Genomic DNA, 26,273 nt, shown 5'->3' with positions numbered 1-26,273 from the left:
ATGTTCATCCAGGAACACAGAATCGCGGTGAAGCCACCCAATAGAAATCTACACAAAACATGTGCATGTGTTGGGGGCAGGGGGATATCATTACTGAAAGATTTTACAATAGTCATGATACACTAGCAAATGGAAAAAAAGGTTATGAAACATTATGCAGTATATAATCACCATTTATGTTGGGGATACACACACGATTGAGAGGATATTCGTGAAAATATTAACAAAGGTTGTGAGAGTCCAAGTGATTTTTGTCTTTTCTCTGGATTCTAAGTCTTCAATAAATAGGAATAACTTTTGTAAAAAGTTATGAAATTAAAAAAACAGAACAAAAACTTCCAAGGAAGGGAGGCAGCAGCCAATACTGCTTTAATGCACAGAGCAACTGATTCTCCCCCGAGAAGCACTTGGCACCTTGGGCTCACAACACACTCAGCCATTCCATCCTCAGGTCCTGAGACGGGAACAGGAGCACATCGGGATGGGCAGAACCCCTAGTCGCATATCACACTACAATCTCAAACCCTGGCACCTGCTTGGAAAGCACTCCAACAGTCCACTAGCCCTTACGAAACACAAGAAGGAATCGCCTGCACTTGCCAGTTCTCTCCATGTTAACAAGATGGCAGTTCAAAAGAAGGTATACAGCAAGGGGTGAGAGGTGTCTGCAATGCACAAAAATATGTAAATTTCAAGGCATGGAAAAAGGTACTAACCCCATGGGGAGCAATTGAGAATATTAATAAAAATTATTAATGCAATTATCTTTTAACCCAGCAATTCCACTTCTGGGAATTTATCTGACCTTCTACATACAAAGTTACACAAATAGCACTATTTATAACAGCAAAAGTGCAGAAGCAAACAAAATGTCCCTTACATGGGGACTGGTTAAATAAGTCATGGTCTATTCACACGAGAAAATACTTGATGTACTAATAAGGAAAGAGAGGAGGATATAGGGTAAAATGAAAAAAGCAAAGGGTGGAATAGTATATAGTATACAGAGTATTTACCTTATGTACAATAAAAAAAAGAATACGAATATATACTTACATTAATAGGTCCTAGAGATGAGAAGAGCACTTAAGGAAACAGGGAACGAAGTTGACGGACAAACAAAAATGGGAGCAAACCTTCTCAATTTGTACCCTGTTATACTGGTTTTCTTTCTTTCTTTTTTTTTTTCTTTGACACAGAGTCTTGCTCTGTCGCCCAGGCTGGAGTGCAGTGGTGTGATCTCAGCTCACTACAACCTCCATCTCCAGGGTTCAAGCCATCCTCTGGCCTCAGCCTCCTGAGTAGCTGGGATACTCCTGAGTACAGGCGCCTGCCACCACGCCCAGCTAATTTTTGTATTTTTAGTAGGGATAAGGTTTCACCATGTTGGCCAGCTGGTCTTTAACTCCTGACCTCAAGTGATCCACCCACCTCTGCCTTCCAGTGTGCTGGGATTACAGGCATGAGCCACGGCACCCGGCCCTGGTTTGCTTTCTGAACCATGTCAATACAGTACCTATGCCAAACAAAATATCAATAACAATAATAAAAAAATAAGAAAATGTAAAGTTTAAAAATGCTTGCCAAGAAAGCCTTGTTAAGAGGGAGATCTACCACCCACAGTAGGAGGAGCATCAGAGCTGAACAATACAGAGATCCTCACACAGTGGTCGTCTTCTATTCCCCTGAAAGAATACAGGAGAGAGGAAACCACTTACTGACCACCTACCACTGGCTATGTGTTCTGCACATGTTATCTCATTTAATAGTCTAATTAACCCTAGCAGGTATAACCAACCCCCTCTCTGCAAATAAGTAAATGGTGGCTGGCAAGGCTTTAGGTAACTTCCCCAAAGTCATAGGTCTATGATCGGACCTCATGCTCTTGTCTGCTAAAACTTGCAAAGGTACATATTTATGCATCATAGTAAAAATTAAAATCTTCTACGTCAGCCAGCTACTCACAATCATACTTACTTCCACAGTGTTCTCAATGTTCTTTGTTTTCTAGATTTTGAGAAGGTGCTTGTTGAATAAAGCAAACATTTTGCTGTTCTAAATTTTCCACTTACTGGGCACCAAAAAGAGTTAATTACGGGCAGTTTTTAAGGAAAAAAAGATGAACATAGTTTCAAATGAGAGTTATCCAAAAAAGTGGCAGTTCACAAAACAACTGAAAGCAGGGTCTCAACGAGATATTTGCAAACCCATGTTCATAGAAATATCATTCACAACAGTCAAAAGGTAGAAGCCACCCAAGCATCCAACAACATAGATGGATAAACGAAATGTTGTATATACATACAATGGAATATTATTCAGCCTTTAAAAGGAAGGAAATTCCATCATATGCAAAAACATGGATAAACCTTGAGGACATTATGCTAAGTGAAACATGCCAGTGAAAAAGGACATTATGGACAATTCCACTTATAAGAAGTAGCCAGAGTAGTCAAATCCAGAGATAGAAAAAGTAGAATGGTGGTTGGCAGGAGCTAGCAGGAAAAAGCAATGGGTAGTTATTATCTACTGGGTACAGAGTTTCAGTTTTGCAAGATGAAAAGAGTTCTGGAGATTAGATGTAAAACAACGTGAATGTACTTAACACTACTGAACTGTAAGCTTAAAAATGGCTCACATGGTAAATTTTATGTTGTTTATTTTCCACAACTTACAAAAAAATTTTTAACTGCCAGTTCAAGATATTACAGCTGACATCTGTTTTTATCTCTCTAGAAACTTCTCATACCAGGTGATTCTGTTAACACTACAGATCACAGTGTCCCACCTGACCCCCATCCATGCCTGCACTGTCCACCTTCCAGACCAAGGGTGACACAAACACAAGTCTTTCAGGGAGATTTGATAAACAGACATCATCTTGGGGCAGCCAACTGTTCTCTATTCAAATCATGTGGATAAAACCTCATTGTGGCAGAAAATAAGACCAATGAACAGGAAGCAGAATAGCAGGATTCTTACTGAGAAGGGGAATGCCTTTATATCCTTGGAGTCCATGAACCATGGGTCCTCCCCCAACCCCCTTAAGACATAGGCCAATAAATCCTTTTTTTTTTTTTAACTTAACCAAAAAAGAATACAGGTACCCAATAGAAAAGCAGTTTCACTGAACAACAGGTCCCTGAACAAGAATTTTTTCACCACAGATTGTTTTGGAACTTTATCTGCAGTATCATATAGCTCTACTAAAACAGTAGTACACAAGTCCAAAATTTAGGTAGTAGAATTTCAAATTTAACATAACATTTCCAGCTGGGCCAGAATACTCTTACACCTCTGAAGGGAACAATGAATTTTTCAATTTAAATCTATACTATATAATATAGAGAGGGAGAGATATACAATTCATAGAAAGTTTATACAGAAATAGATTTAGAAATACAAATGTTTCCAAATTACCTGAGGTATAACATAGAAGAGAATGCCTAAATATTAGCCTGAAATTGGGGTTTGCGTGAAACATTTGAACAATTAAATCCAAGAACAGGAGGGTAATACATAGAGATCCTTTATCTGTGCCTTATTTGAAGAACTGAGATCTTCGATGCAATGCTCCATTTACTATAGGTTGCCTTGGTTTGGTTCCCACTAATTATTGGCCAGGCTTAAATTTATTAAATCCAAATCTAATCAATGACTGTTTACTGACTGCCTAGGTACACTGACTCTCGTATGAACCAAGATACACAGAGAAAGCAGCTCATATACTGAGCATAGTGCTAGGCTCTGCAGATTTTGTCTGACTTAATGCAAGCAAAGAGTGTATCTAAAAAGCTATCATGCTAGGTATTAATGTCAAACCAGTTTCATATCTAGAATCTGAAAGACACAGCATAAAGCTGAACAGAGGTGCCTGAGGCAAAATCTTAAATGTGAACTGTGTTCCCCAAGGAGTGTAGCTATAAGCTTGTCACAAGTTTTTGCAAAGATAAACTAGCCTTGTTGATTTTGCAGATCTCACCAATAAAATAACTTTCAAACACAAGGAATACTATCCATGTGAAATCATTATAACCACTAATCAGCATGAGATGCATGTTCTGAAATTGCTTTTGGGCTTCTCTCTTCATCATGAAAGATTAGCAGCCAGTAATTTAATCATAACAGGGGAAAAAAGAAGACTCTATTTTTTGTGGAAGGCTTTTCAACACTCACTGCAACACACCTGGTAAAAATAAAATGACAAAGCTTATCTCTCCCACAGGATTATCTTCCAGCCATTTAACATGGCTTCCACCTCACATCTCCAGAGTAAATCTTGAAATGTGGCAGCCCAGAATGTTAATGGTACTTGGAGGGAAATCTAACCCTTAGAAATACTGCTCAGAATTCTTGCAGTCTCTAAGGCTGTATATTCACCAAGGAATCTACAGAACTTACTGTCCTAGAAGTAAGAGAGATCACAACATATTTAAGAAACAAAAACGGTCAGAAGGGCTGGAGTGCTGACTGCAAGAAAGGGAATGGAAGGAAAGGAAGGCTGTGACCATGAGAGGCTCTTTATACCATGCTAAGGAGTTTGGATAGACTTAATCCTAACAGCAAAGGGCAGCTAGTGAAAGATTTTAAGCAAGGCAGTGATGTGTTCAGATTTGCATTATAGAATTGTTTATCCTGGCTTCACAGAAAATATCCCCACTAAGCAGAAAAACACCAGTCATCAAAGTAGAATACATTTCCCAACTAACAAAAAGTTAAGCAAAGGGCAATACATCACTGTCTTAGGGAAACCAGCAAACAGGTGATTTTAACCTGACTGATGTAAAAGTCAAAGCCCCGCCCCTACTCCTATTAGTCATGCAAAAATGCACTGCATTTACTAGGGTATTTCATCAGCCTAGAAGTGACATAAAGTTTGTTTCCTTTATTATAACTCGGTTGTACAAAAATAAAAATAAAAATCCTCACCACAACTTCACATTCAAGTGCACATTGTGCACTTACAGAATATCATTTCCCAGTGAGAAAAGGCATCAAAAGCAAATAAATTATTTTCATGTCCTTTGAAGAAAACTGTATCTGCCTTTATGATAAGGAATTATAATGGTCCGTATTTGACATGTTACTTGCCAGTGGGTTGCCTGTACAACAGTCAGGAAATCAGCAGCTTCCTGCCAATGTTTAAGGCCATTTGTGACTTAAGTTTCTGTTTAATTTTCCAGAATTACATACTAAAGGTCATAAAATTGGTTATAACCTTTGACACAGTAAATCTATGCATTCATCCTAATAAAGCAATTAGCAGAAAAATGCTAATTGTGTGTTTTTAAAGGTTCCCTACAATATTCTGTAAAAACAGAAATAGCTTATTCTATCATAGATTACTTAAGAAAAATAAAATAAATTAACACAACTAAATACTACATTCAAAAATGATTATTACAAAGACTCTACTAAAATAGAATAAAAAAGTTTAAGAAGACAGGTATATGTATCCAGCAATTAAAATTACATAATACAGTACATATTTATACATTATCGATAAAGACTAGAAAAGAATAAGTAAAAACATAACAGCTTCGTGTAGGAGTAAAAAATGTCAACATTAGGCCGGGCGCAGTGGCTTACACCTGCAATCCCAGCACTTTGGCGGGCCAAGGCGGGCAGATCACAAGGTCAGGAGATCGAGACCATCCTGGCCAACATGGTGAAACCCCGTCTCTACTAAAGATACAAAAATTAGCCTGGCATGGTGGCGGGCGCCTGTAGTCCCAGCTACTCTGGAGGCTGAGGCAGCAGAATCACTTCAACCCGGGGGCAGAGGTTGCAGTGAGCCGAGATCGTGCCACTGCACTCCAGCCCGGGAGACAGAGCAAGACTCTGTCTCAAAAAAAAAAAAAAAAGTCAACATTAAAGAAAGCATTCTTCTTAAATGCTTACAGAATTATTATTACAATTTAAAAAACTAGAACAAAGTTTTATCATTCTTAGGAACAAACCAATCGTAGGCTGATTAGTTTGAACAAACATCCACACAAGTTCAGTGCTAGCCATCCAGCCAGCCCTTGGACTGAGCACCTAGAACATCTCACTCACCAAGTAACTTGATCTCTCTTCTCTCATAAGACTCTGCCCTTCAGAATCCCCACGGTGAGGGGTGGACCCTAGACAATCCTAATTTCTCTTAAATAACCTCTAAATCTTCTACCCATAGATATATCTCAACCTCCTAAGAAGTATTTGAACAAATGAGTATTTTATTTCCTAAATTCTCTATGTGACTACCTTCTGTACCATTTTATCGCTCAGTAACAAATCCAGCATGATGATGGATTAAAAAACAATCCCTAAAGTGGTGGCCCAGACAGGTCTTAGGCAAGTCACTTAAACGCTCTGATTCCTTTATTTCTCCACTGTAAAATCAGAAGGAAGTATTCTCAGGTGACTTCAATTTCTTACACCTCTTAAAAGTATTACAAGATTTTATGATCATTGTGTGCTAATAACCCTTAAACAGTATTTACTAGACAATGGCTATAAACTCAGAACCAAATATTCAGGTTCATGGTGGGCCTGTTCTCCATGACTTCTTAAAACCATTAGAACTATCAGTTCTAACCTGAGAAAAGTAAACAAAACTCCAAGCCAAGAAGAAATTCGTTTGACTGCTTTGCTTTCTTCCAATATTCAAAGCAATATGTATTCTCATAAGTGTCTGGCTCCCAAATACCTTTCAGAGTCTCAATTTGACCTAGCATAAGCAGTATTTTCATCAGATTGGCAACTGTGTGGCAATATTCCTCTTTCAATGTTGCCTGATCCTTCCTTACTCCACTGATTTTTTTAAATTGAAATATATCAAGCATACAGAAAAGTATAAAGAACCATTGATCTTTAAAGAGGACTAAATAAGTCTCTTCGCAGGGTTCCTACTACGTGCCAAACACAATGAGGGTTCCTACTACGTGCCAAACACAATGGCAGTGGTTCAGTGTACAAAGGTCAGCAACAGTGAGGACAATTAACCAAGGAAGTGCAATAATGTATACATTCCAGAATATGTCGCTTCAGGCATGACACAGAAGCCCTTAAAGCATACCAATGCAGGTAACACACTCAAATAAATACACCAGCAGCCCTTAGCTATAAACAAGTTCTGCCTTTTTTTTTTTTTTTGAGACGGAGTCTCGCTCTGTCGCCCAGGCTGGAGTGCAGTGGCTCGATCTCTGCTCACTGCAAGCTCCACCTCCCGGGTTCACGCCATTCTCCTGCCTCAGCCTCCTGAGTAGCTGGGACTACAGGTGCCCGCCACCACGCCCAGCTAATTTTTTGTATTTTTAGTAGAGACAGGGTTTCACCGTGTTAGCTAGGATGGTCTCGAATCCTGACCTCGTGATCCGCCCGCCTCGGCCTCCCAAAGTGCTGGGATTACAGGCGTGAGCCACCGCGCCAGGCACAAGTTCTGCCTTTTAAAGAATTCATTCCCAGTTGGTTGTTTGAAACTTGGCGCACATTTCCCCCAGACACACTGCAGTAAATGTGGTTAAGTTTCCAAGCCAACACACAAAAGGCCAATTTAACACATAAAGTATCTGAAACGCTATACATTTGCCCTGCCAAAATAGCAGGAAATATTACTGCAGCCAAAAAGAACCATAAGTGATTTTGCCATCTCAAAAGCAGGAGTGTGAGGGAAAGCAGAGTGTAGGTTCATAAGGGGTGCAGATGGAGTCTTGAGGTGGTGCCTAGAGGCCTTATTAAGGCAAGTGAGCTTAGGGATTGTGAAACCAAGGGCCAGGTTGGTCTGGCTTCACTTAAAAGCCGGGTACCTTTAAACATCAACCATTCTAAGGCTCAGTTTATTGATCTGAATTTCTGGCATAAACATTCAATAAACAATTAGGCATTTTATATAGTTTTTTCATTTGCTTGAGACTGTATAGCTTTCATTTTCCTTGATATAGGAGTATCCTTAACACCTGGCTGGGTTTATGAGTCATTATTAGAAAATGTTCAGTTTCCACCCAAAACAAAAAGACTTTTTCGAAGTGTCTAGGCAAGAAATGTATAGGGAAGGGATCGATGAGAATGTATTGCACACTAGAATAAGATAGCCTCAATTAAAATGAAGCAACTAACACGGGACCAAAGACAGAAGAAAAAGGAGTCTTCCAGTAACAGAAGATAAGAGGGAGATACTAGGGAACTTCCAGATAACTTATGGGCTGTTTACACAGGGAGGAAAAGAGAAGAGGAACAGTAAATAATAGTGGTAAACTCCAATAGGGTATTGGTACAAATACAGACAAACACACACATACATAAACACACATTGTCATTTAATTTTCACAATCCCATAAGGTAGGAGCCATTATTATCCCATTATCCTTTTACAGATGAGGAAACTGAGGCACAAAGAGGTTGAATAACTTGCCCACGATCACTCAGCTATGATTGATCATAAGCCATGATTCAAACATACAGACTGGTTGCAGATTTGGGAGTCTAAACCACTATCTTATTACTGATGTTTCTGTAGTGGGAAGCCAACCATTTGCCTAAGGAGGTTTCCTAAATCAGAGGTTCATAACTTGAATAATATTTACCTACAAAGTTACCACTTATAAAGGTGTAAACATTATGTAATCATTTACAGATTTTCTGGCAATATTCAGTATTTGGGGTAGCAGTGGGTAACTTTCGTTAAATGCTGCTGGATCCCAGGCACTGTCTGAAGCTATTTTGTAGGTTCTACCTCATTTAAGCTTCACAAAACTTCCTCTGTGACAGGTACTACACAGTCCATTTACAATTGAGAAAAAATAAGGCTCAATTATGAGCCCAAAGTCACAGAGCTAGTAAGTGGCAGAGGACAGCCTCACATCGGCTCGTCCTGGTTCCAAGTCCAGCACGCTTTTCATAACACCACATCTGGTATGCTCAGACCCACACAGGTAAACACAGGACGTGTTATATAACAGTCAGGTAATATAAAGCAACAGTAAATCTCGTCTGACTTAAAATGTCAAAAACAGCAATACAACTTTTAAAATAAATATTTCACAAAAATATACCAAACTTTCTTTAGGACAGCTAAATGAACCCAACTGCCCTGCCCCAAAACCTAAAAAACAAAAAAAATTTTTTTTTTTTTTTGAGACAGTCTTGCTCTGTCCCCCAGGCCAGAGTGAAGTGGCATCATCTCAGCTCACTGCAACCTCTGCCTCCCAGGTTCATGCAATTCTCCCGCCTCAGCCTCCTGAGTAGCTGGGATTACAGGTGGGTGCTGCCATGCCCAGCTAATTTCTTTTTTTCTTTTTTTCGTATTTTTAGAAGAGATGGGGTTTCACTGTGTTGGCCAGGCTGGTCTTGAACTCCTGACCTCAAGTGATCTGCCTGCCTTGGCCTCCCAATGTGCTGGGATTATAGGCATGAGCCACCGCACTCGGCCTCAGGTCTTCTTTATATCTAACAATACCAAATACTATATTGTATAGACACATCAAGGCACATCTCCAAGGACCTAAAACTGCTTCAAAAACATTAGGTTAGAAGAAACAAGTTTCCTAGGTTCTCATTTTAAATACCAATGTCAGGAGAGAAAGAGAAAGAAAAGGACAAGTGACAATCCAGGAGAAAAAGTCTCTTTGAAGAATAGAAACATGTTTTGTTGTTGTTTTCAATGCCAGAGAGCCTCAGATTTGAATTCTAGTTCTGCCATTTATTAGCTCTGCTCATCTGGAAAATGATGCCAATAAGATCCAAGTCTCTGGCTATTACAAAGATTAAATTAAATATCAAATGCAAAATACATAACCCAACAACTGACACAGTAAAAGCTAATAAATAGTCTCATGCCCGTGCCCACTCTCCTCCCCACGTGGGATGATGTGCTACAAATCCCACAGACCTGGGAGGACATGACCTACCCCAAGCACACCTTAATCTTCAGACTACAAGATCCTTACAAGGTGCTTTGCTCGTTTTCCACCAAACCCACATCATGATTCCCATATTGTCCCAAAGCCTTTTTGCCTGTTTTATATAGGATAAGTATCTGTTTTATTATCTTGTTGTCACCACAGGTTGGGGAAACCAAAGGGCAACTATTTATTATTTATATTTCTATTACCACTCTCCAAAAAAAGGAGAGTTGAGGCTACCTATATAAATATAAAAGATATATACAACAGAACCATCAATTAAAAGAAGGATTTAACACATGTGACAAGTAATCCGATGAGGAGACTGAGGCAGAGAGATTATTGTAAGAAAACTGGATAGCAACTAAAAACAGGCAAATAACATATCTTTGAGCTTTCTAGCAAGGAAACATAATGAGTTACAGATCACATTTTTTCTTTTTCTTTTTCTCTTTATATAAAAGAAAACATATCAATTTTTTTCTCTGAGGAGAGAGATCAATAACTTGCCCGAATTTATTTATCTAAGCCACTGGCAGAGCCAATGAGTCTTCCAAAATACTTGATGATCCTTTACAAAACTGTACCACCTATACAAGAATCAAGGATGTAATTTGACCAAATTCCCTTCAGTAAAATGTTTCCACTTTGAATCTCCTGCAAATTTTGTACAATTTGAGGAAGTGTACACAGGATTTGTGTTTATTCAATAAACAGCCGTGTGCCTACTGGGAAAGGTGACATTACGAAGAAAGAGATGGTTCCTGTCCTCAAGGGCCTCGTGACTGCATAGTGGAGGTGTGTCTGCAAAAGAACAGAAGCACAGACCAGAACACGACGTACTGGAACAGAGGATCACACACCACCAGGGGACTATGTGTATACACACCGCTTGTTGGGGTAGGGAGGGGCAGAGGAAGAGACCAGGGACATTTGAAGGGGCCTTGAAAGCTATGGAATTCTGACAGATGGAGAGCATGAAGCACGGGAAAAGTGCATTAAATGAACAAGAACACAGAAAAGCATGGGAAACATTGAAAGCAAAATAATGAATAATCTATTTTGGGACAGTGTAGAAGGAGAGAAATAGGAGAGTATGCTAGAAAGTTAAACTGAGGTTTTAGCATAAGGAACCTTTACTATCAGACTAAGGTGGAGTTTGGATTGTTTTCTATAGGCAATAGGGGCTTCTAAAGGCTTGTGATCAGTAGTCAGACACGGAAAGATAAATACAGCATGTGCTCACTTCTAAGTGGGAGCTAAATAATGTCTGCACATGGACATAGAGTGTGCAATGATAGATCACCCAGGTAAAGAAAGCCGAAGGAAGGCTGCAGCAGTGGGGACAGTGAGTGGCAAAGGTGCTGAATACGAATACCAGGGAGGGAGCCCTGAGAGGGCCTAGGGAGGAGGTGGGGTGGGGCAAAAGCAAAGGGAGAGATCAGGGTTAGTCTAAGGCAGGGGGCAGCAGATCCTGGCCTGTGAGCCAAACCTGGCCTGCCGCTGCCCATTTTGAACGCCAATAAGCTGACGCATTTTTAAATGGTTGGGAAAAAAAGAAAAATATTTTGTTACAAGTGAAAATAGAAATGTCAGTGTCCATACATAAAGTTGTATTGGAGCACAGCCACACTCACTGGTTTACATACTGTCTATGTCTACATTGGTGCTACAATAGCAGATTCAGTACTTAGACTGTACTGTGCTCAAAGCTGAAAATGTTTACTGTCTTTCCCCTCACAAAGTTTTCAGACTGCTGGCCTAGGGTTTTCAGGGTGGTGGATAGAGACGGTATTAACCGAAACAGAGAAATCATGCATTATTATGATGATGGGTCGGAAAGAAAGACGGTATCAATCTTGGAGCAGTTAAATGGGAGGTGTCAAAGGACACACAGCAAGGCAGCCCAGTGTGAAATGGAAAGCTCATCCCACTGAAGGGGCGCGGCACTGGCTATCCCCTCTGCCTAGTACATTTTTCTTACAGATCATTGCACTGCCTGGCTCCTACTCATTACTCATCCTTCAGGGCTGAATTTAAATGTCACTTTCTCAGACCAGGAGCCCTTCTCCCAACCCCCCAACCTAAGCATTAACTACCCATACCTTGCTAACTTTCTCTATTGCACTTATCACCACCTGAAGTTATCTTGTTTATCAATGTGTTAAACATCTTAGACTGTTGGCTACTTAAGGACAGGGACCTTTCCTCTCTTGTTCCCCAGTGTCCCCAGTGCCTTGAATAGTGTCTGAAACTGTGCAACCAGTATTTGGGGGAGGTAAGGAGCAGAGAGGAAGGAAAATAAATAAAAAGGGACAACTGGAGCTCAGGCAAAAGTGGGTCATCTGCACAGTTTTCGCAACATATAAATCTACCATTCACAGAACCTTTAGAAACATCCTCACTGGGGGAGGAGGAGAAGTGAGAGAAAGAGGCGATACTCAAAAAGAGAACAGAGACATACAGAGAAAGGAGGTCCTTACTGTGTCTCAGAAGCCAGGCACCAGCAGGGTTGAGGGACATCTGCCAGGAAGGAGGTTTTCAGCAGCATGAACTGTTTTAGATAACTAGGGCAGAAAAAAGGTGTTAAAATGTGACAGCAAGAAGGTCACTGGTGACCTCAAGGAAGCAGTCTCATGAGTGTGGAGGTGGCAGTCAGTTTGCAAAGGGTTAAAGAATGAGTGGGTGGGAGGAAGTGAAGGTTTTCAAGGTATTTGGCAGCAGAATGAAGGGAAAGAGGAAAGAGAGGAGAGGTGCTCTAGGGGCAGCAGTGAGTGGATGGGATCCTTCCGTTTTTTCATGGGACACAAATCTCATCATGTTACTACCCTGTTTAAAAACTTCAACTTCCCCTAATGCATTATAAGGCCCAAAAGTAATAAAGCACATAAGGCCCTGCTTGACCAGGTTCCTTCCTGCCTCACCAGCCTCCACCTTTGTTCTCTCTGCACCAGCTGCAGGCTGTTGGTCCCACCATAGGCCCTTGGCACATATTGTTGCCTCTCACTGGAAATCCTCCTCATTCTCTTAGCACAGCTCTTTCACACTTCAGATTTCCATGTATAAAAGTGTACTGCAGGCCGGGTGCAGTGGCTCATGCCTGTAATCCCAGCACTTTGGGAGGCCGAGGCAGGCGGATCACGAGGTCAGGAGATCGAGACCATCCTGGCTAACACGGTGAAACCCCGTCTCTACTAAAAATACAAAAAATTAGCCGGGCGCGGTGGCGGGAGCCTGTAATCCCAGCCACTTGGGAGGCTGAGGCAGGAGAATGGCGTGAACCCGGGAGGCAGAGGTTGCAGTGAGCCGAGATAGCGCCACTGCAGCCCAGCCTGGGCGAAAGAGCGAGACTCCGTCTCAAAAAAAAAAAAAAAAAAAAGTGTACTGCAGACTCCCTTTTCTTACAACCCACCTCTGACATCTCTCCCGGTACTCAGCATCATTGTAACAAACAGTAATATAATTGCTGAATTGTTTTTTCAACTAGCAAGGAACTTTTCTAAGGGCAGGAGCCAAGCCCATCTTGTTCTCACATACAGTGAGATCTACAGAGAGTTGCTGAATAAAGGAACAAACATGAAAACCTAAGAGCATTTGTATTTCAGCCAGCTTGTAGATGGTAGGTGGCCTGCCTCCTAAATCACATCAGGTGGGCTTACAATTTATGTTTGGGCCAATATGACCTCCTCTGACTTCCTCCTACTTCCAGCCAACCCAAGTGAATGGTCGTTCTACACAAGTAAAAACATGAGGTTCCTTGGAGTTACATCAAATGATTTTCCCAAAAAGATAACCCGTATACTGTGATTCGTGGACTTGCCTTAAGTTTTACAGAATGGTTTTAACTGAACAAAATCAGTCAGAATATTAAATTAAGACATTAGCATATTACTTTTTAGTCTATGTTATGTGAATTAGTGCTAAAATGGGTTTGCAGGTACACCTGGCAAAAAGCCATTGTACCTCTTTCTTTATAATATAAATTGCATCTGTCCGCATCCCTGTGTGTGATCCACCAAACTAGTTTAATAACAAGATTTTTATCTGGAAAGACACATATTTGGCAGATTATTTTTTCCTTGAGTTGTTTTCTGTTATCTTTTCTCTTAGTACAATATAAACATTATTTTAAATCATAATTGAAAAAAACTGTTATACAGCCTTACTACAACCTGATCAAATTAACTGTGCAAGCAAGCCTCCAGATATAATTGTGCTTAACTGAATAAACTGTTGTCAGTTCTAATACCCTTAAGTCCTTAAAACACCATTAAAAACAAATAAGAGTTGCATTCATTACAAATGGTTCTTAGCTATTTCTACTTTATATTCAGACCAGTCTGAGTTACCAAGTGTATGTGAAAATAACAGACCTAAATTTATGTTTTAAATACCTACAGGTCAGCCTTTTCAGCTGAAGTGGACTTTCCTACCCACTCCCCCTCCATACAAATCAAATTAGGGACCTTTATTGTCTTTCTCATTCTAGAGTGGGAAGACAAGGGAAGATACAGCTAACTCCTTTGCTGTCAAAGCATATGGGATGAGAATGACATCAATAGCTCTTTTCCAATCACGTGGCAACAACTGTTCTTGAGTATAAATAATGCCCAGACCCAAGAAACCAGTCCAACGTATACATCACCAAGAAGGAAATACATTTAAAATATTTTAAAACACACATCTATGATTAGGAGGAAGGGCCAACTCTTTGCACACTTTTACATTTTGGGTAAATCTTGCTTTAGGAAAGCAAAATATGTTTATGGAAACAGAAACTGTAAAAGGGCATTCCATAGAAACTGAATACATATTTGAGAGTCCCTTTAAACTCTTATAATTCCTTACCAGCAAAACTCCCTGGAGTATTATCTGATTTACAAGATATTTAATTTCCACACAACTCTGAAGACACCGTTTTACAAACAGGTATACATGGTGCCTCTGCCAATAGCCCACAACTTGCTAAGTAAACTGAATCAGTGAGGTCAACACAGTATCTTCACATTAACTTTCCCAGAAAGTCAAATACATTCCTACCAAATTATATACCTTGGATGGCACTTTAAATTAAATAAAAGCACCTTTGTTAAGTCATTTTTCCTTAAAAATAAGAGTAAAACCTAATTTACCTAGCACCTTTGGCACTGTCTACGTAATAAACCCTTCTAGATTTGAGAAACTGCCTTCTTTTTTGATTTACTCATTGCTAACTGAAATCTAACATAGAATATATCTGTTAGTCTTTGTTTTGTATCTACTGGTGGCATCTTCCCTACTATGTTAAACATTCTGAATATAATTTGACGGTTTGTTTTAAAATACACATCCTATTTATCAATCATTAAAATAAAATAAGCCAGGCATGGTGGTTCATGCCTATTATCCCAAAACTTTGGGAGGCCAAGGCAGGAGGATTGCTTGAGCCCAGGAGTTCGAGACCAGCCTGAATAACAGAATGAAACCTCTCTCAACAAAACAATTTAAAAATTAGCTGGGTATTGTGGCACATGTCTGTGGTTCCTGCTACTCAGAAGGCTGAGGTGGGGAGGATTGCTTGAGCCCAGAAGGTCAACGCTGACTTGAGTTATGACCACACCACTGCACTTCAGCCTGGGTGACAGCGCAAGACCTTGTCTCAAAATAAAATAAAATGTAAAAATAGCTAGCACATTTTCAGCTCATGCTGGCATCATTTCAAAATCTTAAGCATAGTCATTCAACCCTCAAAACAACCTCAGAGGTAGGTACTGTCTTTATTGTCATTCTATGGATAAGGAAACAGGCGTAACTTGCTTGCAAACTCACAGCTAGGATCAAATCATACAGTGTAGATCCAGAGCCTCCAAAAACAGACTATCAGAATCAAAAAACAAAACAAGGCTAAAAGACAATCAATCAGTCTGTTTTCTACTCAGAGGTACCATAAATTGATGTGATTTAGTCTCCTACAGCCGGCTTCAAGTTATTACTATCTTCTATGCAGACGGCCGCAGCTCCTCTTCCTAGGTTTCACAGTCAACCTTCTCTCGCAGATCACTCTTAAGTAATCTTCCCTGAGTTAAAGCAAAGATTCCTCACTGGTGTTTCACCCTGAAGAAAACCTCTTCTTTGAATTTGTCTACAGAAATTCTCTGAAAGCAGCTTCTTATATTGTCCTCAGACCCTCTTACATACCTCCTAACCCCTAAATGAGACATCTGAAGTTGCCCTTTTCTGCTAGAGATGTGAACTTTCACTTCATTTATGCTCAACAACTTGACCTCTTCTTCATGGCTTGATGATCATTACCAATACCAAACACCATACTGTGCTGTGATTAACAATGCAACCTCAAATTGCTAGCATGTTGACAATGGTGTTTGCCCTCCACTAAATGCCCCAGATTGTTTCACTTTTGAGTTTTGGTTCTCCTTGTCATAAACCAGTAGAAACTCCTTATTCACTTCTAAGATAAAAATTAACACTGCTTGCCTCTGAGAACATGTCTTCCTGTATTCATCCACTTAACAACTCTTGCCTCTTAGGTTTCTTGTATTTAATTTCCTAATGGCTTAAAAACCAGTTAGATAAACTGTCAAAAAAAGTCTTTATAAATTAAAAGCAAATCAAAGTAGGTTTTATTCCACTGTAAGAAAAGCATGGATGAACTTCATGACATCTTGCTTGGCTCGAAGCCTTTCTTGTTTCCTAGTAGTCTTCTGGATAGTTGATAAATGGCAGATAATAAAAGGCGTTTTCTGGGATGGGGAGGAGAGATTTGCACAATGGTCAGATGAAGCTCACCCTTCATAGAACTCTCAGTGCTTCAGGTCTTCCATTTGCTAACGATGTTATTCTTGAGCTTGGAAACTTCAAATGGCTTCTCATCTTCCCCACTCATTCGTTCAACAGAGGCCTCAGTCCCTAACCTAACACTGCTCACAAATTTGTGGAAAGAGCTACGGTCTTCACAATCTGGACCCAACCTGCATGTCCTGCCCTACCTCCTTGCGCTCCCTCCCAAGCAGTCTTTGCTCTAATCTAGTGGCCACTTCCAAGTCTGCCACTGACACCACGTACATGCCCACTTTTATGTCTTTGCTCACACTGTATCTCTGCCTAGATTTCCTTCCCACCCTAAAACAAAGGAACTCCTACTCACTCCTCAAGGTCCAACTCAAATGAAGCCTCTTCAAAAAAGCATTTGACAAGGGCTCCACGCAGGAATTAGCTCTCTTCAGGGTCCTGGAGCTCTTAATTCCGACTGCTACTACAGCATCACCCACAATGTGTTACAGCTATGTATAGCAAGTTTATTTCCATATAAACTGTGTCTTATCCTTCTGCCAGGCACTTAATAGGTACCAAAGAGATGTCTGTGCATACAAAGAATGAATTAATCTGTAACATTAAAAAAAGAAAGATAACAAGGGGAAGCTACTTCCTAGTCCTCAAACTTCAAAGGAGTGCCATGAAGGGTTCTAGGAAACATTCTACAATCACAAAGATTTACTCTTTTACATGCATATAGTCTGCAACTGTAAAACTGAACATGCCCTCAGGGTCTTCCACTAGACTGTAAATTCCACACGAGGACAGATTTGTACCTGTTTTGTTGTCTGTCTGTTCACTCTCTGAGATTCACTGCAAGAGCTCAACAAGTATTTGCTAAATGAATAAAAGAATGTACAAAATGCTAGTGTGAATAGTACTGTTAAGTAAATTCAGTTACGCAGATTAAAAACATCCCAACAAACGCCAGCTCTATCTTCTGGCCAGAGTAGACTTAAAAGAAATTATCCTTTTGCTTCTAAAGCAGGTCTTGCCTCAGGACTGGGCAGTTTATCCGCAGAGCACCAAGGAAGAATGTGTGCCCACTGCCAACTACAAAGAATCACGGATCATAAACCCTCAGAAGTGGAGGTATCACGGAAATGAGCTTAATGTTTTATGCTTTCCGGTCGCCTTAAACTGCCAAGAAGGCTGGTGCACCTCAGAGGAAAGAATACTCACAGGAATTAGTTTCCGGTCCCTGAAACCCAGTCATTTCAACATGACAGCTGTTTGAAATCCCATGTAACCAGAGGGTTTCTGAGACAGGAAGCAACAGTGGCACACCTAGCTGAGCACGGGGGAGAGTAAGAAGCAGAGAGGAAACAAGCTGAATGAGAACATGGCTTGGAGGCAGCAAGGAAAGTATAAAAACAATGAACCAGGCCAGGCGCGGTGGCTCACGCCTGTAATCCCAGCACTGTGGGAGGCCAAGGCAGGCGGATCACTTGAGATCAGAAGTTCTAGACCAGCCTGGCCAACATGGTGAAACCCCATCTCTACTAAAAAACAACACAAAAATTACCTAGGCATGGTGGAACGTGCCTGTAATCCCAGCTACTCGGGAGGCTGAGGCACGAGAATCACTTGAACCTGGGAGGCAGAGGTTGCAGTGAGCCTAGACTGTGCCACTGCATTCCAGCCTGGGCGACAGAGTGAGACACCATCTCGAAAAATAAAAATAATAATAAAAACAATGAACCGATGTCTCTGATGCCTACTATAATGTAATTTACCTTTACATCGTAATTATTAAAAAAGAAAGAAATGAAGGGCACAGAAACAAGGAACACCTTCCTTGGTCACCAGCTACTCTCTCTCATCATTCTCTGAATCCTAACTGCTCTTATAGAAAAGAAATTGGCAAGGATGTGAGTGTGCTTAAATGGACAAGCGAGTAGAGCATGAATGACTTGTTCCCTCTATTTTCTACTTTCCTATATTTTCTAATTTTTCTATAGTGAATTCTCCTTATTGTTATGATGGGAAAAATAACCTTTGCTTAAAGAAATTATAGAGCTAAAAAGTACATGTTCTGACAATAAGAAAACTAAGTATACTAAAAAAACCTTTACCCCAAAAAATGAATAACAAAGAATTCGATAATATCAAACCATCCACAGGCGGCTTTTTACTCAACATATTGCCTTAACCCTGGTTCCCTCAACTACCGGTAAATCTAATGATTCACTTATGAAAAATACTCTTCATATTAGTTATGATTTGCATAGCACGTCACAGTTTCCATGCATTATTTACCTGACTTCTCCCCAAAACTCTGCGAGATGACCAGGGAGAATATTTTTATCTCCATTTTGCAAATGAAGAAAATAGGTGCCCTGAAGTGAAAAAATTTGCCACAAGAGCCCAGATCTTCTTGCTCCTTACTCAGTATTCCAAAGCAGGACTTCTCAACCTGGGCACTACTGAGATGGATAATTCTTTGTTTGGGATGGGGGGCTGTCTCGTGCGTTATAGGATGTTTAGTAGCATCCCTAGCCTCTAACCACTAGATGCCTACCAGTAGCACCGCTCCCTTCCCCCAAGTTGTAACAACCAAAAATGTCTCCAGAAACTGCAAATATCTCATTGGGTGCAAAATCATACCCTTACTAGTCTAAAAAAATCTGAAAGTTCCTTCCAACACTCCTGTTCAATGACAAGGTTCCATATAACACTGAGCCACAATAATCACAGAACATCCAATGTTCCTTCTTCAGCGAGATTCCATTAATAAGCCAATTCCCCATCCACTTAAAATAATGGTTTTAAATGTGAAAATGAACAAGAAAAATTTATTTGTATGAATATTCACATCTCAGACAATAAATCTTCTAACAGCATGCTATTATCTTATCAGGACATAAGGACATACAAAATGGGAGGTGTGTTTGAGGGGAAAAAAACACCAGAGGAATCTGAGAATTAGAAAACACAGATCATGGTCTTTGCTATGCAGTTATACCTTAGTGTTCTCTTGTTCTCTCTACACAAATGAGTATCAACCTACACGTTCTCAATGCTTGTTTCAGTCGGAAGTACATGGCTTTAGCCAAGCTCATGTTAAGATCCTAAATTACAACAACTGAAATGTAGTTATATTTTAGGAAATGTTTGAATTATTTTACCTGTATCTAATTTATGCATTCTCTACAATCATTTCCCAATGGTAGTAAATAATTAGTATAGTATGAAATGGAGGAAACCATTTAAACTGGCTGTATTCAGTGTGGAGTATCACACTGCAATCCTAGCAGTAAAAAAACATAGTTTTGTATCTATTTGCAGAAACTAAGACTCGGTCAAAGCGCTTAGTTAATATGATATACAGAATTAAGAAGAGGTTATGATTATTCCTATTTATAATGTCCAAAGTCATTCCAGTATGATGTCTTCACATCTTTAAATGTGATCTGGATCTATACAGGGGAGACATTTTCTCCACATTACAAAGCATAGTGTACCAGAAATGTCTGGAACCCTGGCGGTCTCCATTAATCTTCACCACAAAGTACAAAAGAACACATTGATCCTTCAATGAAAATAATCCCCTGGTCTTGGAAAACATCAGAGTCACCAAAAGCAAAATCAAGAAACAACACATAATGGGGTTTTGGAAAGGGAAGAACAAAGATTCAATCAATACGAATTGCTCATCTTAAACAAAATCTACTGTGCCTATACCCATATTTAACTCAAATCTTTTCTTCAAAAAATAAAAAAATAGCCAAAACCAAACACGCCCTGATTTACATCTCTCTCTGCATTATTCTCATCACTTAACTACCCATGTTTTACTCCCTGAAAGAAGTAATGACAATTTTATACCACTGTAAATTCCTGCCAGTGAGAGAAAAACCCTATGACTTGGGGGGGAGAGTGTCAATGACATGTATAGCGATGTACTCAACCAGGGGCAGAAGGCAGCTCACAGCCACGTAGTAAGAAGAGTGGCAGGAAGGACGGGGTCCCCTTCCCCAGGAACACACAGGAAATCATGGAGTGCAAACCCTCCAAAAAACGTGTGCACAAACACCTGGCAAACATCGCATCTTTTATCTAGAAGTTCCGTGGTAAACACACATCCAAGGAGCCCACATCCCAGGGACCCTGGGGAGTGACTTTGGAGGAGTGTCTATTAGTCCTCCGATGCTCCCGGTCGCCGACGATGCGCAGATGGAGTTGGAGTGAGGGAGCCAGAGACCAGCCCCAGTTTCGGTTAATCAGTCCCTTTCCAGTGGGATTCGCAATTCCCCGGGTAGTTCTCTCCCACTGTCCCCCTTCCCTGGTCCTCTCGCGCAGGGTCACCTTTCCCACTTCTCGCTGGCTACCTGAGGCCTGGTTCCCAACAGAACCTAAGAGGGGAGGGGGCGTTTCCCGAGTTCGCGGACGCCCAACACACAGCTCCAAATCCCAGAAACTTTCCCTCGCTGAGACCGCAAGGAAAAAAGCTAAGACCCTCAGCCTCCTTCCTGGGGCCGAAGAAGAAAACCTTTCTGCGCTGCCACCCCGGCCGGGAGCTGGCGGTCAAGTTCGCGGTGCAAGGAGCTAGGGACGTCAGCCCTCCAGCCCGCGCCTGTTATCTCGGGGTGGTATAAACAGGATGTCAGACAGCGCGCTCCGGGCTTGTTTATGAAAACTTGCCGTGCGCGCTGGGGGAGGGGGCGGCCTGGCTTAACCGCTCTCCTCCCGGCCGGGGGCCCCCGCCCGGCGACCTCCTCGCCGCCCGCCGGCTCCGCGGGGCTGGAAATCCCCGCCTTCCCCGCCCGAGCCGCGGGGTCCTGAGCTGCGCTCAGGAGCAGCCCGGGCCGCGCAGCCTAAGGACCGACCAAGAGCGGTGGCCGCGCCTCCGGCCAGTCCGGGCTGCGCGCCCCTCGCCTGCCGACCGCGGCCGCCCCGGCTCCTCCACCTCCCCCGGTGACACTCACCACTTCCGTGTGCGCCTGGGCCAGGCAGCGCCGCGTCGCTGCGCTGGCTGGGGTCGACCGGCCGGCTCGCTAGGCGGCCAGCCCCGCGGGGCCCCAGCGTGCGCGCGCCCAGGGCTGAGGAGGGGTCGCGGCGAAGACAACCGGGACTGGGCGCAGGCCCGCACTGTCTGCAGCTCCAGGATACTCCGCGGCCGCCGCGGCCTGCGATCAGCGACGCACCGCCTCCCGTCCCGCCCCGCCCCGCCCCGCCCCGCGGCCGGCCCCACCCCCGTGGCCGCCGGGCCCACCCCCTCGCGACGTCACCAGCGGCAGCCCCGGAAAGCGGGGCGGGGTCGCGGTCCGGGCGGAGACTCTGCGCCTCCGGCCTACCCGCCCCGCCCCCATCCGGCTTCGCTCGCGAAGCCGCCCCCACTCGTCTCTGTTCACCGCGTCCTCTAGATTCTAGAATCTAGAAACTCATCTAGGACGCGAGGTCATCTATCGCGGGGAGTAAAATTGCCAGGATTCGCCCGTAGATTGACCCCTCCCAGCTCTGGAGCCCCCTCCGCCACACCTTTGTGCGCTCGATGCATAAATGCATCCCGCAGCCTCCGTATACGCTCCGCTTCTTACCCCAGCTGAGTAGGAGGGGAGCTAGTGGAGCACTAGACTAAAAAGAACTTGAGAATACAGCCCCCAGCTTGGACAAGCTACTGCAGATCCAACCCATTCCGTATTTTAAAAGCTCTTTACGAAAAAAAAAAAAAAAAGCGTATGCGTAATAGGAATTAGAACTACATTCACTGATACCTAATGCATGTACAGCGCTTTTCATTTTTTACTAATAACCTCTCAAAGTAGTAGCATCATTTTATCCATGAGGAACAAATTAAGTCTTTAGTATCTTAATCAAGGTCACACTGTAGCCAAGATTCATACTTCGTAGGCAGTCCACGGACAAATCCTAACAATTTTATTTCCTTAGGTATCTCTCCGGTCAGTTCACTTGTCTATGTTCCGGCAACACGGTCCGAGCTGCCACCATCTCTCACCTGAAGGGACCACGAACATCTCTTAAATCGTCACTCCGTTCACTCCAGCCCCCAATTAATTCTCTACAATGAACTTTTAAAAATTCAAATCTGTTCCACACACTCCCATGCTTAAAACACTCCAGCGACTTCCCCCTGACAATCCCTGGATGAAAATCCTCCGAGGCCGTGCACGGTCAGAATTCTGCAGCTTCAGGGCTGTGGACAGAGGCTGCCCCACCTGTGCTGACTTCACTAACCCTGCTGGACAGTTCCTGATCACTTGAGTTACTGCAACTGAAACTGAGCAAGATATTCTGGGTGTGGAATAAAGTCAAGCATCCGAATTAGACTACTGAATTTGAGGTTTGGCCTCCACCAGTAACCACCTGTGTTGCCCTAAACAATTCTTAGTTGACTCAATTCTCAGTGGAGCAGCAGACAAAAGGATCTCCAAAGTGCCTTCCAGAAGTACAGAAAAGAGGACCAAAGAAGACCGGAGATCAGAGCAGACAGGGAGGCAACCCGGGTTGCCTGCATTGTGGCTGTTTGTGTGCAAGACTTGTCTCATCTGCCACACTCTGAACAACACCTCAGGGCTGTTTGCATCATTTTCTTCACCTGTTAAATAGGGATAATGCCTTCCTTAAAGGGGTTTTGCTGAAGGTGAACTATGATAATATAGCCCACATGGCATGGGCTCAGGAAGTGGTAGGGGTTTTTATTGAGCTGGACCATAAAGAACAGGTGAGAGTGACATGAAGGGAGACAGAGACGTGAAAGAACAGCATTTCAGGTGAGGATGTAAAGAAAAAGGAAAGTCAGGAAGGCAGCAGTGAACCCATTGTGCCCACGAACGAATCTGGCTGTTCACAGGGTGGAATCAGGGGAGAGGGCCTGGATTCAGTTTAGATCTGTTCGTCTATAACAGACATTGTGCTAGGTGATGAAGATTCAGAGAAAAAAAAATAGACTAGGTTCCTGACCTCTGAATGCTCAGTGCAGTCAGAGAGACAGGCAAGTAACAATTCAGTGATTCCCGGTCCTGTAATGGTGATCACAGAAGACAGTCACCCAGCCGAGTCTGAGGAAGTCAGAATAAGCTTCAAGTAGCCGACAGGAGGCAGGAGTCAGGAGGTAGCGGCATATTCAGGCAGTAATAGTATATGCTGGCTGGGTGTGGGGGCTCATGCCTGTAATCTCAGCACTTTGGGAGGCTGAGGCAGGAGGACTGCTTGAGGCCAGGAGTTTGAGACCAACTTGGGCAACACAGCAAGACCCTGTCTCTAAAATAAAAACAAACAAAAAAAGGCCAGGTGCAGTGGCTCACGCCTGTAATCCCAGCACTTTGGGAGGCCGAGGTGGGCCAATCACTTGAGGTCAGGAGTTTGAGACCAGCCTGGCCAACATGGCGAAACCCCATCTCTACTAAAAATACAAAAATTAGCTGGACGTGGTGGCGGGAGCCTGTAATCTCAGCTACTTGGGAGACTGAGGCACAAGAATCGCTTGAAGCCGGGAGGCAGAGTTTGCAGTGAGCTGAGATTGTGACACTGCACTCCAGCCTGGGCGACAGAGCGAGGCTCCCTCTCAAAAAAAAAAAAAAAAAAAAGGTAAACTAGCTGGGCATGGTGGCACATGCCTGTATTTCCGACTACTTGGGAGGCTGATGCTGGAGGATCACTTGAGCCCAGGAGTTTGAGGCTGCAGTGAGCTAGGATCACACCACTGCACTTTAGCCTGGGCAACAGAGTGAGACCCCTTCTCTTAAAAAAAAAAAAAAAAGTATATGCTGTGTGACTGGGGAATGAGAAAAGTTGAACCCCATGCAAAAACTTTTGCCTAAAATAAAATAGTGGGTTTTTTTTTTTTGAGAGATTTAAGGTTTTTGTTTTAGAAGAATCACCCTAGGGCAAGGGCTCTCAACCTCAGCACTATTGACATTGTGGGCTGGAAAATTCTTGTTGTAGTGGGGGTGTCCTGTGCATTGTAGGATGTTTAGCAGCATCTCTGACCTCTGACTACTAGGTGCTAGTAGCAAGTCCTCTTGTTCCCCCATCACACCCCCCCGCAACTCCCCACCCTCCTCCTTTCCCAGCTGTGACTTCCAAAAATGTCTTCAGACGTTGCCAAATGTCCCCTGGGGTGCAAAATCACACCCCACTGAGAACCACTAGTCTAGGGATAATGTGGAAGATGAATTGGAGGGCAAGGAGATTAATTACATGTCATTGTAAAACTGCAAGCTGCGAGAGATGAGAGCCTATCTAAGGCAGTGGACTGGGGAAGGATACTGAGGAGGATGCAAAAAGCCTGAGGAGATAGAATGGACAGTGCTTGGTGACTGATTAGATGTGGCTACTGAGGCAGAGAGAGGAATCTCGCATGACTCCCAAATTTTCTGAATTGGTTAATAAGCTGACCAAGGATGCCACCGACTGGATGCCACCGACTAAACAGGATAAGAAATTCAGTTTTATGCTTGAGAAGAGGAAAGTTTTAAACAGTCACTGAGCCAGGCGTGGTGGCTTAGACCTGTAATCTCAGCATTTTGGGAGTTCAGGAGTTCAAAATGGGTTCAGGAGTTCAAAATGAGACCAGCTTGTGCAACATGGCAAAACCCTGTATCTACAAAAAATACAAAAAATAACTGAGTGTGGTGGCACATGCCTGTGGTCCCAGCTACTCAGGAGTCGAGGTGGAAGGATCACTTGAGCCCAGGAGATCAAGGCTGCAGTGAGCTAGGATGGTGCCACTGCACTGAAGCCTGGGAAACAGAGTGAGACCCTGTCTCAAAAAAAAAAAAAAAAAAAAACAGGCCGGGCGCGGTGGCTCACACCTGTAATCCTAGCACTTTGGGAGGCCAAGACGGGGTGGATTGCTTGAGGCCAGGAGTTCAAAACCAGCCTGGCCAACATGGTGAAACCCCGTCTCTACTAAAAATACAAAAAATTAGTTGGGCGTGGTGGTGGGCACCTGTAATTCCAGCTTCTCGGGAGGCTGAAGCAGGAAAATAGCTTGAACCCGGAAGGCGGAGGTTGCAGTGAGCCAAGATGGCACCACTGCACTCCAGCCTGGGCAACAAGAGAAAAATTCCATCTCAAAAAAACAAAACAAAACAAAAAGGGCCGGGTGCAGTGGTTCATGCCTGTAATCCTGCAATCCCAGCACTTTGGGAGGCCAAGGCAGGTGGATCACCTGACGTCAGGAGTTCAAGACCAGCCTGGCCAACATGGCAAAACTGTCTCTACTAAAAATACAAAAATTAGCCAGGCGTGGTGGCATGCACCTGTAGTCCCAGCTACTCGAGAGGCTGAGGCACGAGAACCGCTTGAACCTGGGAGGCGGAGGTTGCAGTGAGCCTAGAGCACACCACTGCACTCCAGCCTAGGCGACAGACAGACTCTGTCTCAAAAAAAAAAAAAAAATGCCACTCAGTAGAATATATGATATATAGGAGAGACACAATAGTGTAAAACAAAAGAATACAAATATTTCCTTCTAACATGCAATCCATGACATACATCTAAATTTAATTAAACCAAATGCAGTGTAGAAGCCTCTTATTCGAAAATTAATAATAACCACCCAACCATCAATCATACACACAGTTTCACACATAAATCTTCATCAAAAGA

At 42.7% G+C, this 26,273-nt stretch overlaps 1 protein-coding gene across 6 annotated transcripts in view; it reads right to left on the bottom strand.

Moving 5' to 3' along the window:
• Positions 1–26,273, bottom strand: part of JAK1 (Janus kinase 1) — a 232,444-nt gene that overhangs the window by 110,924 nt on the left and 95,247 nt on the right. The window contains exons 1-2 of one of the 6 annotated variants that reach the window (XM_016919922.3): positions 21,626–21,843; positions 12,368–12,451 (exon numbers count right to left, since the gene is read on the bottom strand). The exons of 1 other annotated variant lie outside the window; for it this stretch is intronic. The gene's annotated coding sequence lies outside the window, so the exon portion shown is untranslated. Of the gene's footprint in view, positions 1–1,056; positions 6,845–12,367; positions 12,452–21,625; positions 21,895–22,178; positions 22,197–26,273 lie in introns of those variants that run through there. 4 more of the 6 variants (XM_054683940.1, XM_016919919.3, XM_024346338.3 and 1 more) reach the window with 4 other exon arrangements.

The sequence above is a fragment of the Pan troglodytes genome, chromosome 1 (genome assembly GCF_028858775.2).
Source record: "Pan troglodytes isolate AG18354 chromosome 1, NHGRI_mPanTro3-v2.0_pri, whole genome shotgun sequence".
Classification (NCBI taxonomy): domain Eukaryota; kingdom Metazoa; phylum Chordata; class Mammalia; order Primates; family Hominidae; genus Pan; species Pan troglodytes.
Note: the sequence above shows the minus strand (reverse complement) of the source record. Positions and strands in the feature narration are given on the sequence as shown.